Here is a 12,801-nt window from a genome sequence, read left to right as displayed (position 1 = left end):
AAAATTTTTGCTGCCCTTCGCTTGCCACACAAATTCTCTTGACGTGCCACCTTGTGGCACGCGTGCCGTAGGCTTCCCACCCCTGTGTTAGGGTGTACATTCAAGATGTAACAATACGGTAATAGGTGCAATGCACCAAAAATAGGCAACATATTACTGGGAGTAGGATAGCACACTAATATTAAAGACCGAAATTTTCAGTTTACAAAGCTTAACATTTATGGAGCAAGTGTTACGAAAGAACTAATTTTTGCATGAAAGGACGTAGTCTTTGAGCAAAGATGACTCTCAAGAATTTTAGTCTGAACATAAACCAGATTGTGGTGGTTTTGGGCGGTGGGTGGGTGTTAGTGTATCGTTGTATCCGCCTGCCTTAACTCAAATGGTCGTGCATTCATTACCTGTGTGTGTGTGTGTGTGTGTGTGTGTGTGTGTGTGTGTATATATATATATATATATATATATATATATATATATATGTTGCAAACTATTAGACGGAGTATTGGAAAACATATCAAAGAAGGACATGTTGGTCTAATTCTAATCGTCCAGCCATTGTCCTACTCGGAAGTCCCAACTTTCTTTTATTTCTTCTATTTGCATACTTCAGCTGGTCCTGGTTTCAACAATCATTTAGACTGGTTTCTCACCAATGCAGATCCAGTCTGCTCCATCGCCGCTAAAGGGGAAGGGGCCAGTTTTTATGTACAAATGTAACGCCGCAATCAGCGACCTAGTATTAAAAAAAATCATAAAAAAATCAAATACACAAGTGAGGTCGAAAAGGTCCATATGTTTGGATACCTATATTAAAACAAAGCATAATACTATTATCCACTTGACCAAAGAAGTCAACGGCATTTCATAGCAGAAGAAGTTTATGCAACCCAACCCAAAATTTCTACCTGCAATTTTCATGTCGGAAGGTCATTTTTGACACCATGTGATGCTCACAGTGCAAACACAAGCCCTTTTCCTAGATGGCAATTCTGCTAAACAGTGCGTACTAAACAGGCTCATGCAACTGAAAATAGCTGTCATCCAAGCCGTTTTTTGAGATATTCTACTTACACCAAAGCCATGTATTTACTGCTGAGGGAGGCTAGCTCTTATTCCTAGCCGACTATTGGTATTTCACTATCAACATACTGGAGAGTAACTATGGAAGGTGTACATGTCTGACATCAATTTCAATAACAACACAAGCCCGAAACATCAGAAGTACCCAGTTCACAAAGATATCCATATCTTCAAACAGTAAACAATAATAACTGAGAAAGTCACACCTTAGCCTTACGTTAAGAAATTTGCCAGGGGCCAATTTACGAAACTGGACCTGCCACCTTAAGAATTTGGCTGAAACTGGTTCATGTAAAATGTTGTGTACATATCACATAGTTAGACATTATCTAGTAAAATGGTATAAAGGAAAGCATTTTGTGAGCAAAACAAAAATGGTATTACTCTTTTAGAAAGTAACTACTTTGCAGCAAAAAGCACTGCATTATTTACACTGTGAGTTATGACTGACTGCATTTCTTGAAATATTTCAAATTGTTTGCAACCTACAATGCTTTTGGTCTTTGTTTACCACCATAGCATCAGGACAGAATCAAAATTCCTTTAAAATGTTTCATGAATGTCGAGAAGAGATTTCGAAGTTATCAATGTTAGGAGGGAATGACATAAATGCTATGTTAGTTGTCAGTGGCAGAAGTAAAAGGTTTCTATAAAATCTTCTAGCAAACTTAAACAAATCACACATTTAAGTAAATAATGTGCTTTAGAAGTACTTTTAGACTGATAAAAAACAAGCAGTTCCTAACCTTTCATCACCATTCTGGAGATGCTAATAGCAGCAGTGTGTGTGTGTGTTCGGGGTGGGGTGAATTTTAGTCACAACAACAGTCATCTAATCTGGAGAGATCAAAGTTTAATCAATTAACATTGAAACATGCTGGAATATTGATATACTGACGTGTGGGACCTCACTTACAACTGACTTTAATGATTTCTGGAGTTTACACAATCATAGTACATAATAAGATAAGGTACAGAACAAATATTGACAGTGGAAAATTCAGTAAAAGGTACAAAGTATTTCACCTGCTTGGTTTTCATAAGTACGTACCATAAAACAACTCCTGCGGAAGCTAAATCTGTCCGTCAAAGTTACTCTCTTGTGCACTTAGATTAGAATGAGTATCTGGATGAGATTGAAGCTATTGTTTCTTTCAGCATGACTAACCGATTAATCCTAATCTTTTACTATGCAAACTGAGTCGTGCAAAAAGAAAAGAAACAAGTGATATTGATGTACTTTTAACATTCAGTAAAAACATAGGAATTTCAGAGGAGAAACTGTCTGTGTATTGTCAAATGAATGAAACTGCCACTTAATTTTAAGCTTTTCCCCCTTTGTTAACTGAACCTAGAAATTTCAAGATATATACGTAACACTGAACATTTTCTATAATCACCCAAGTGTGAGATAAGAATCTCTTATGTCAACTTCACAGTGGGGTCATGAAGGTAGAAACTATGTCGGTCTACTAAAACTTTCATTCTCTTCACCAAAATATAGCAAACAATATGCCATATGCATCACTATTTCTAAGACTGTTCCACTGGTGGCATTCAACATTCACAACAGTATGTTTATGTATGATTTCTATGAAGTTTGTCTGCTCCCGTGGAGTTCAATTACTTTTAAGAATGCATGTTGATATGTTATACAATTGTTTCTGTGAGTATGTATTAAAATGTGAATAATATTCATAAAAATAGGGGTGCAAACCTTGACAGCTACAGAAAGAGCAAGACGATACATTATGGTCACCATTTTGTTCCCATATTTATTAAGTTAAGTCCAAAATATGCTACTTTGTCATGATGTAAACAGTTCTCACATGGCGGTACGAAACAGTTACCCCCCTCTCCAAAGAGTATTACATACAACACTAAGTGATATATAGAAAAAGGAAAGAAATATAATGAAGCTAATGCATAACAATTATTTAAATATACACAAAGAAACAGAAAAGTATAATAGATGTGGCTGACTGCACCAATAAAAATTATCAGTTTTTCTTACGGGGGCAGGGGCCAGGTTTTATGTACAAATGTAATGCCGCAATCAGCGATCTATTATAAAATATCATAAAAAAAATCAAGTACACACGTGAGGTCAAAAAGGTCTATATGTTTGGATACCTATATTAAAACAAAGCATAATACTATTATCCACTTGACCAAAGAAGTCAACGGCATTACATAGCAGAAGAAGTTTATGCAACCCAACCCAAAATTTCTACCTGCAATTTTCATGTCGGAAGGTCATTTTTGACACCATGTGATGCTCACAGTGCAAACACAAGCCCTTTTCCTAGATGACAATTCTGCAAAACAGTGCGTACTAAACAGGCTCATGCAAATGAAAATAGCTGTCATCCAAGCCGCTCTTGAGATATTCTACTTGTCCCAAACCCATGTGTTTACTGCTACGGGAAGCTAGCTCTTCTTCCTAACCGACTATTGGTATTTCACTATCAACATACTGCAGAGTAAATATGGAAGGTGTACATGCCTAACACCAGTCTCAAGAACAACACAAGCCCGAAACACCCAGTTCACAAATATATCCATATCTTCAAATAGTAAACAATAATAGCTGAAAAAGTCACACCACACCCTTACGTTAAGAAATTTGTCAGGGGCCAATTTACGAAACTGGGCTCTGCCACCTAAGTAAGCGCATCTGCTATCTGGCAATTTACTATCTAATTTTGAATATCCTAAGTCGACCAACTCAGAGGTCACGTCTGCACGTTAAAAGCAAAAAATAGTTCCAAACACTTGACCCCATTACTTTGTTTATTTTTATGACACACTAGGTCAGTCTAATATATATCTGGATTGTAATTTAAACTGAGTTAAAGTCTTCGTAAACAAAATACATTTATATGTGATTTTGCAATACGTAAACTATTGTTCCATGCTAATAAAGCACTTTCTTTGTAAAATCTTCAATTTCAAAGGTGCTTAGTTTAGCACGTTGTTAAACATCCAGGTACCCTGTGTGGTCGGTTAAAACACTATTGTTTTAATCAACGACTCTGGACACCGTGATGGTTGTGAAACTCTTCAGGTAAGTAAATCTGGCATGTAGTGCTCGATCCAATAATGCTTAAAAAGAAGTGATCAGTTTTGAACAATACCGGAAGTTATTGAAGTTTGATGCGAATCTATCTTCAGATTAGAGAGTTTCTGAATGTTGTCCCATGTCGTTGTTTTTATGCTATTCAAGCATAATTTACTGTGAAGCTTCATCTCAACAATCTTCGGATGAATTCGATGGTGAATACACTCTGTTCTTATTTGTTGGAAGTTTGGCCCATGATCGTACTAGCATAGTCATTACTAATGTGCAGCCATGTAATTTATTATTAGACTTTAACGAAATTTCAATTCAAGTCTTGCATAGAGAACATGACTCAAAAACAAAAATCAGTTCTGAGTAGATTCTGGACATATTTCTATGACTAATGACACTCGGGTATCTTGGCATAGGCGTTGCTAACGCTCAACCTTGTGAACACCAGTTTCTTCATTTATCGTAAAATTGCAAACAATATTGTTGTGAAACTTTATCTGAACAAGTGCTTGAAAGAGTTCAATGATGAGCTCGTTTTGCACATGTCTTAGAATAATAGTCCTCGATTGCCTAAGCACTAGTGTTGCAACTGCACATCCTTGTGAACACCATAAATTCCACATTTATTATTGATTTCAATCAAATTGGATGTCAAGTTTCATCCTAACAAGGGCTGAGATGAGTTAGATGATGCGCATGATCTGCAAATATTTATTAGAGTTATGGCACTTGATCGTTGAAGTTATGTACTGTCAACGGAAAATCTTGTGAAGCATCTAGTTTAAACATTTATTATTAAATTTTAATAAAAATTGCATGTAAGGTTTCATCTCATCAAGAGCTCGCAAAAGGACGATGATGAGCACAGACTGCACATATTTCAGTGTGTCATAGCCTTTGAATGTGTTATGGTCCCTGAACCTTTAAGCATAGACTCTTCCGATTCACAACCTTGAGAACACCGTACGTTTAGACCAGGGGTGCACAACCCCCGGCCCGCGAACGTGTTCCACCCGACCCTCAGGGCAAATTAAAACAACACAGAAATATGGCCCGTGAACAGTAATTACATTAAAGAAATTAGCGTTTGCGGCCCTCGAGTCGTCTTAGAAAATTCAATCTGGCCCTTGGCCGAGAAAGGTTGTGACCCCTGGTCCACACCTTTTAATAATTTTGAACGAAGTTTGCCCTGAAACTTCGTATCGGAAGTGGTCTGGCAAATTAAATGAAGTGCTCGTTCACCGCATATTTCGCAGAGTTACGGCCCTTGCCTGATTTAGTATAGGCATTGTAGTAATACGCTACAGGAGACGGGACAGTAATATTCGAATGAACGAAGACACATTTAACTTGATTTGTTTATTATCGAGAAAGCAAAGTAATTTCTTATACGAAAATGGGCGAATCACACACATGTGTAAGAACCAATATTAGATTTCTTTTTATCTAAGAAGAATGTAATTGAATAACCTAAAATATTCAGTCATTTGGGATTGACTCCGAAACGTATTGGATGATACTTGCTAGACATGATACGCTAGAATATCGTTTTAGAATAGCTCTTAGAATGATCCTGCCACGACATACGCACCCCAATTACCATGCAAGGATTTCTACGAAGGAACTTGCGTCTAGACTAGAGCCTAATGATAGAATCGATAAATCCGATTGGATGAAATTTAAAGTTTAATTCAATTTGTTTGCACTATAAAATCATCCAGATCTGGCTTTATAGTCTCAACACTCAATGGACATTAAATTGAAGTTTTTGAGACTACAAGTTTGACAATTTGATACACTGTACATTAACCGTTCATTGAAATAATCAAGATGTTAGGTTTTAAACAACGTTTAAATATTCAGTTTAGAATTAAAAGGTGCCACCTGTTAATTCAGTCGCCGAAACCGCTTGTAATTCCGTTCTTTTTTGGGAGTAATGCAAAATTAGTGATGTGGATACATTCGACAAATCGACAAATTCCGTTAGTGTCTAATCTAATAACAACAACATTCGCACGTGGCGGACAAATTAATTCGAGAAGGAATGAAGAAAGGCAGGGCCGCTTTTGTTAAGGTTCACTCATGTGAATAATGGTGAAAAGCTGGGACGCTGAAATACTTTGAAGGGTGAACTTACGGGGAAGACAAATCTTGCTATTGCGGATTAAGATATTAATTGCTAAACATATGACACTGACTTGTAAAAAAAAATGTACTCGTAAATGTTAGGCCGAGTAGTGTTTCATATCAAGCGCAAAATGAGAACAGCGTATCACGTGAGGATCACCTACCGTATCCGACATAGCGGGGTGTTAGCTTCTTATGTTTAAAACGGGGATGTCATCTAGTATTGTGTTCCAGCCTTCGACTGGAATCGATTGACCCACGAATTTCATTAACCAACATTGAACTAATTCGCACGCATGTGAAAAATGTCTAGGTTTCTCGGTTCGAGGGAGAAATTACATTGCTCATAATGTGATGCATCATCGATATTACCTAGGTTTAGGACCAATATATTTCAAGATTCAGCATCAAAGCCCGCGTAGTAACCAAATCAGTCAATATTATTGGAAATTTATTATAGACACAACCGTTGCCCAATAGTGTAGCCTGTGAGTGTAGCCCCGCACACAAATACAGACACAAGTACCATGACCAACACAAATACATAAAAAAGTGCATGCACGAGGACGTAATCAAATACATACACGAAGGCATACGTGAAAATATATGCAAATATACATGATTCGTACAACGCCCGCATGGTAAACAAATCGATCACTAGAATGGAAATGTATTACATGTGCAGACATATTCGAAGCACACGAGTTCAGCTAAATGTTATCAATGCAGCAATTACAAGCCACTGGGTGGTTGCAGATATGCACTTGTGTTATGGGCGTATATTATTGTAGGCCTAATATCCGATCTCGGCCGTTCTGGGGTCTTAACTCTAATAACTTGCTTCTATTCTCGCAAGGCAGTGGAACAACTTGGGATATGATTTTCGTTGGTGACCGGCAAAGATAATAAAATGTTATGCCTATAGTAGGAACCCACACTCAGCTCTGTTATCTCAACTGAATCTCTGAAATAAATGGCTAACATTTGACAATCGTCATTGAGAACTGTTCTCGGTCGGTCCTAAAATATTTCCGAAAGTAAACAAATTCTGCGTCTACGTTAGTTCATAGATGGAAAGAAAATCGAAGAAATTCATGACAACGTTGGCATTGCCACTACGATTATCGGACTCGCCTGATACGGCGATAATTATGGAACGTCTGTTGACCTGCCTATATTTTATAAGGACTTACTGGATACAGCAGATCAGAAACCGTATAATTTTCATCAACATATAAGGGCGTCTTTGTGGACCCACAGGTTCCGGGTATGGATACCCATACCTGGTAATGCTGGCGCCGCTATGATGTCTAGTACCAACACTAATTACACCCTTGGATTTGCACAGCGTCGATGACAACTTCATGAAGGCTCCGTAATGTTATATTGTGCAATTCATCTCAGACATATATTTGGGTTTTGCTGAGATATTCGCAAGGTTATTTTGAGAGTCAAGATACAGTCATAATACCCACGTAAGGGCACCACCAGCGATACAAGTTGGCATGACGCTGGCGTCGCTGATGCTAAAGTTGTATTAACAACATTTAACATTCTGGAAGCCTGCGATAATACCTTCACTGACCACAGAAGCACGTCTTTTGCGCGTCTTTTATGCAGTGTGGAACCGCGTCAATGCTGTCGTTTCTCTCGCACACAACAGACTCGACGCAAAGCACTGTCCAGAGAGAGTTTACAGTGTAAATTAGTACCTAACATGGCCTCAGCTGCACCAAAACACGTGTTTTGGCGTTTCGAGATGTAAATGGGGCTGGCAATAAAGCCAGTATCTGTTAGGAGTGTCTGAAGTTTCTGTGCGGTTAAACGGCCATATGGTCGTACATGAGCCTGCATCAAAACATTGACACAGTTCGTCATATTTCTAAACACAACTTTCGTATGTCTTACCAGACTTATTACTTTTCGGAGGAATACAATGAGTTGTGTAGGCAGTCCGTGGTCGACATACATGTTCATGCACGTGTTACAAAGCTGGCGGGTCCCCCCCCCCACCAGTATTCCCCAAAACAGATGTGTTGCTGTGATCTGCTTCGATAATTGTATGTTTTTGGAGGGAGCAAGTGGTCGAATGAGTGTCGTTGACGCACCTATAGAATTAAACCTAAATTAATCAAATAATAATGTCTCTTCTTGAAGTCAATGTTAACCTTAGCCTAAAACAGCTTGCAAAAATAAAGAGTACAATACAAAACGAGTGCGGGGTCATCCTGAAACTTTCTCGGACAAAGTTAACTGAACTTAAACCCTTTTGGTTGACCAAAACTAACTTAATCAACTTAATGTGGCCTAGCGAAAGAACACCTCAGTGATATTAAAATAATTCAAGTTAGAGGCAGCACAGATGCAAAATGCTGGTGGAATATTTCCATTCCTCGCGGTCATTCCAGCTGTGTTAGCGGTCGAGGATTCTGCGGTTGCAAAAGCAGCTGCATTTTGGGCTGACGGAAGTGCATGAGGAAAAGCTCTAATAAAAGCGGTCGATAGAAAAGGTCTTCGATTACCCTAGACAACTTGTAGAATACCTTCACGCCGAGATCTTCGAGTACCCGATATCACTCACAAACGGCCGCGCGTCCATCAACCAGTTTCATTTACTCTCTATGACAAAGTTAGTCAAACATTTCCAAGTGTTTTTGTGCAAGACGAACTTGCATCATTGATCCCACGTGCAAAGGAAACCGGCATCGTCAGTCTGGATTTAGAACTCACTGGGTAGCATACGTTGTAACGCCTAAACATCATTTGTATTTGACTCGCACCGACACTTGGAATTGTTGATTATTTAACCCTAGTTGGTGGACGACAACCACAGTTTTAATCGACTCTTCCCTTGTAAACTAAGCTGGACTGGCCAATATCTGAACATCTTGTTGTTAAAGCGTTGAATGCACCTGAGTGTTAAACGACACCACGCGCGCTTGTTCATTGTCGCTTAGAAATTACGCTCAATCAGACAAAAAATGCCTTTTTATATTTGTGGACGCTATTCAACATGAGACAGCGCTGATGTGGATCTGGGCAGGTTAGTCATCAAAGCGGATCTTACCTAGTTTATGTGTACATTCAAGATGTTGTTTTGAGGTTGATGGGCGAGATGTTGCAAAACTCTTGGCCGAAATCAATGAAATATGGAATACTTGGCTGCGTTTTATAAAAGATATTGATGATACAGCTGATATTAAGACGAAATAGGACGTGGATGTAAAGATCGAAGAGGTGTCCTCACCATCACGCGTTGTAGCTCCGAAGAGCAAGTTTGTATTTGACATTTGTATTTAGATTTAGATTTATCATAACATAATAGTAATGGAGTATGTCCGCGGTGATGAGGCTGATGAATTTGCGGAAGGGGTGTTGAACCAGCTGAGAACATACGTTAGCATCGATAGTAATTTTGTTCCACTTGTCCATGAATATCTGCGTATGAGTAGTGTTACCAGGCCCTCCCATAACATTAAATATTATCTAAGCGTAGGTACAATAGAAATAGACCGTTGAAACCACCCTGATGTGCCACTACGAACTCGAGAAAGGCTTGAAGTTATACTATTAGTAAATGAAAACTCCCGGTCGCAAACTACACACGACTGTGTTAACTATTATAGGTACAACAATTGGAATTGTTGGGGCCACGTCAATATTAACCGGTGTGACTTATGGCACAAGTAAAATAATGTCGTTTTGGCTACATTCGCCAATACGTGTCTACTTAGAACTTCTCGCGGCGGCACAAAGCAATATCGATACAATTACCTAGATATGCTCGATGGCTACTGAAGACAAAATTATTATCATGGCTGAGTTCACTACCGTGTTGGCAGGAAAGGAAATCACAGCCAACTATAGGCACAGATAACGGATTTACCGGCAGTAAAAGTCGAATAAGTTCCTTTTAAAATACAAAAAGTATATAAATCCCCCCCCCCCTCAAAAAACAAACAAACAAGCAGACCTTCCACCACAGACTATTGTGGAAATACAACGCTTGTATGATTATATTCATGCAAAAGAAGTCCAAGAATTGTAAGGAATAAGCTTAACTAGATTGTATCGCGTATGGAATGCTCTTAAATATTTCCAAGCTGATAAAACATGTGATATCATCCAGAAAGATCTACAACCTATAATCGATCTATGAAGTCCATAAAAAGTCTATATTGCCCATAAGTGAGATTATTCATTCGGTTATGCTTGGATTCGATGACATGGAATTAAAATATCAGATCGGATGAAAGAATATCAGAAATGGAAAATAGTCTCGAAATACTTGTAATGATGTCAGCAGTATCCGGACGCTTCATTGTAAAACTCAAAGGGTATTTTCTAGAATACCGATATGGAAAACAAGGCAAACAGACAGCAAAAGACGTTGTAAAGTAAATGAAATCCGGGAAAAAAACGAAGTTTGAATGGTTAGTTCACGAACCAGTCAATCCACCAATTACATTGTGCCAATGTGATGTCTGTAACAGAATACCAATAATAGTTGCCTGCGTTGATGCAAATCACGACAGTGGTTAATTGACGTACTCGTGTCGTATCTGCGTTGCAATCGCGTTGCATTCAGTCTGTATTTGTACTTATATTTGTCTTTGTCACATCGACGGACAATATCAGAAACATGAGTAGTATGATAATAGTGATTTGATGGTTGCTGATCTAGGCTGATGTGTTCAAACTCACATAACGTGAAAAGTGGAAGGCTTCGACATAAATCAGTAACACTACTTCAAAGCTATCAGTATCATACTACCCCTGTTCTGTATACGTGCGTAATTATTATAGCTATATTAAGCTACGTATTAGACGGTTTAGACCTATACATGATTTATTCCAACACATTTAATTTTATCCACGACAGCCGGTGGTGGTGGGGTAGACATGATTAATGGGGCCTGAGACGCGTGATCCTCCAATGTGACCACTTAATCCTGCACAGATTTTACATTCAAATAAATTCAGATATAGGTGGCTCTTTGTTGGATCCAAGCACATGTAGCAAATAAATGTACGTCATTTTATTTATGCCCTTCCAATAATTCCAGTAGTAAATCACTTAGTGTGATCAATGCAGTTTTCGATGTGATGCCATAATGATGCAACGCTTTCTTACTTGATCCCGCTCGGAAACAGCTCATAAGCCTATATTATTAGGCAAAGTCAGAATCGGAACGATCTCGGCCTTTGCTGTTTCAGCATATGATGTGCACTCCGTCAGAGGCGAATCACCCAAAAGAAGATAATAGCTAAAACTACTTTCGAGGTTATCACAAGATCTGGCGGAAATCGCCGAGCGATGTTCGATCGTATCCAGTGGCCACTTGTCATTTCTTGATGTGGTTCATTCGGTTGTCAGCGGAAAACAATGTAACCCATTTTAATGAATTCGTATACCACTTAAGGAGACGGTGAAACAAATCTTGGAATTATTTATGAAGAATAAATGCAACATATCTGTCATTTGCGGTCTGATCGCCGTATCTTTTGAAATGTTAGTCATAATTTCAATAACAGATGACTTTCAGATATACCCTAATGAGATCTTTAACCGACACATTTATACAGCACCACATACAAGTGCAATTTACATGAAAACTGGGGGGAATTAATCTTGGAGCTAATAGACTATAATGACGTAAAGGGAACTAACTTAACATTTAGACACAGCGAGAGCAACATACTGCAATGAGGTTTTATTACTGATTATGTAAATTTATACAACTGAACTGAAATGAACTGGTGTGTAACTCTTTTTGTCGGATATAAATTATCAGAGCAAATCTTAATTGGAGAAAAGTGTAGCCAGGTGAGAGCTCAAAATCGGTTCCATTGACACTTTGCTGCTAAACTTTACTTCACTTGATTTTGGCTTTCTTTGTTGAAATATCTGAGCATAGCATTTGCAAATAGGATTTGTTGTGTTAGTGTAGGTTGATTGTTATCGATGAAGTTGAATCCGCCGCTTGACTCGCTATATATGACTGTTATCACTCTGCTGCAGAGGATGCCATGCTGGATTTCCTTCGTCTTAACTGTCTGAACTGCCGCCATATTCGTTCCGGAATACATGGCAAATCTTCGAAGAAATGACTTCCGATAACGAAAACATCCATTATAGCGGTCGTTTTATGAGACCCTAATGAAGTTTGAGTTTTGAGCAATTTGTTTGCCAACTGGAATTTTGATTTTGATTTTTAAAAAATTAAAGAAACAAACAAGGCCGATATTAGTTCATCCTAAGCGTACTTATGTGTAGATATCTGATAAAACATTGGACTGAATGGAAGATAGCATTACTATCTCGGAAACATCACAACTCACAAAAATATGGTTTTACAACGATGTAAACCTCACAACTTGGGATTTATCTGTTAATTCACTGTCCGATTTATACTTTCTTTTGGACACCCTTAAATCAATTATACATGCCATTGTAGGTAGAACGAATTAATTCGCAGTATAGGATAATGGCTTGTTTTGCATAAATGATTGAAACAGCA

The 12,801-nt window shown here is 38.3% G+C and overlaps 1 protein-coding gene across 2 annotated transcripts in view; it reads left to right on the top strand.

Annotated features, from left to right (window-relative positions):
- Positions 1-12,801, top strand: part of LOC149775301 (matrilin-1-like) — a 44,341-nt gene that overhangs the window by 5,970 nt on the left and 25,570 nt on the right. The window lies entirely within an intron of this gene.

The sequence above is a fragment of the Sinohyriopsis cumingii genome, chromosome 19 (genome assembly GCF_028554795.1).
Source record: "Sinohyriopsis cumingii isolate HCF-2022 chromosome 19, ASM2855479v2, whole genome shotgun sequence".
Lineage (NCBI taxonomy): Eukaryota > Metazoa > Mollusca > Bivalvia > Unionida > Unionidae > Sinohyriopsis > Sinohyriopsis cumingii.
The sequence above is the reverse complement of the archived record's forward strand: the minus strand, read 5'-3'. Positions and strand labels throughout refer to the sequence as shown.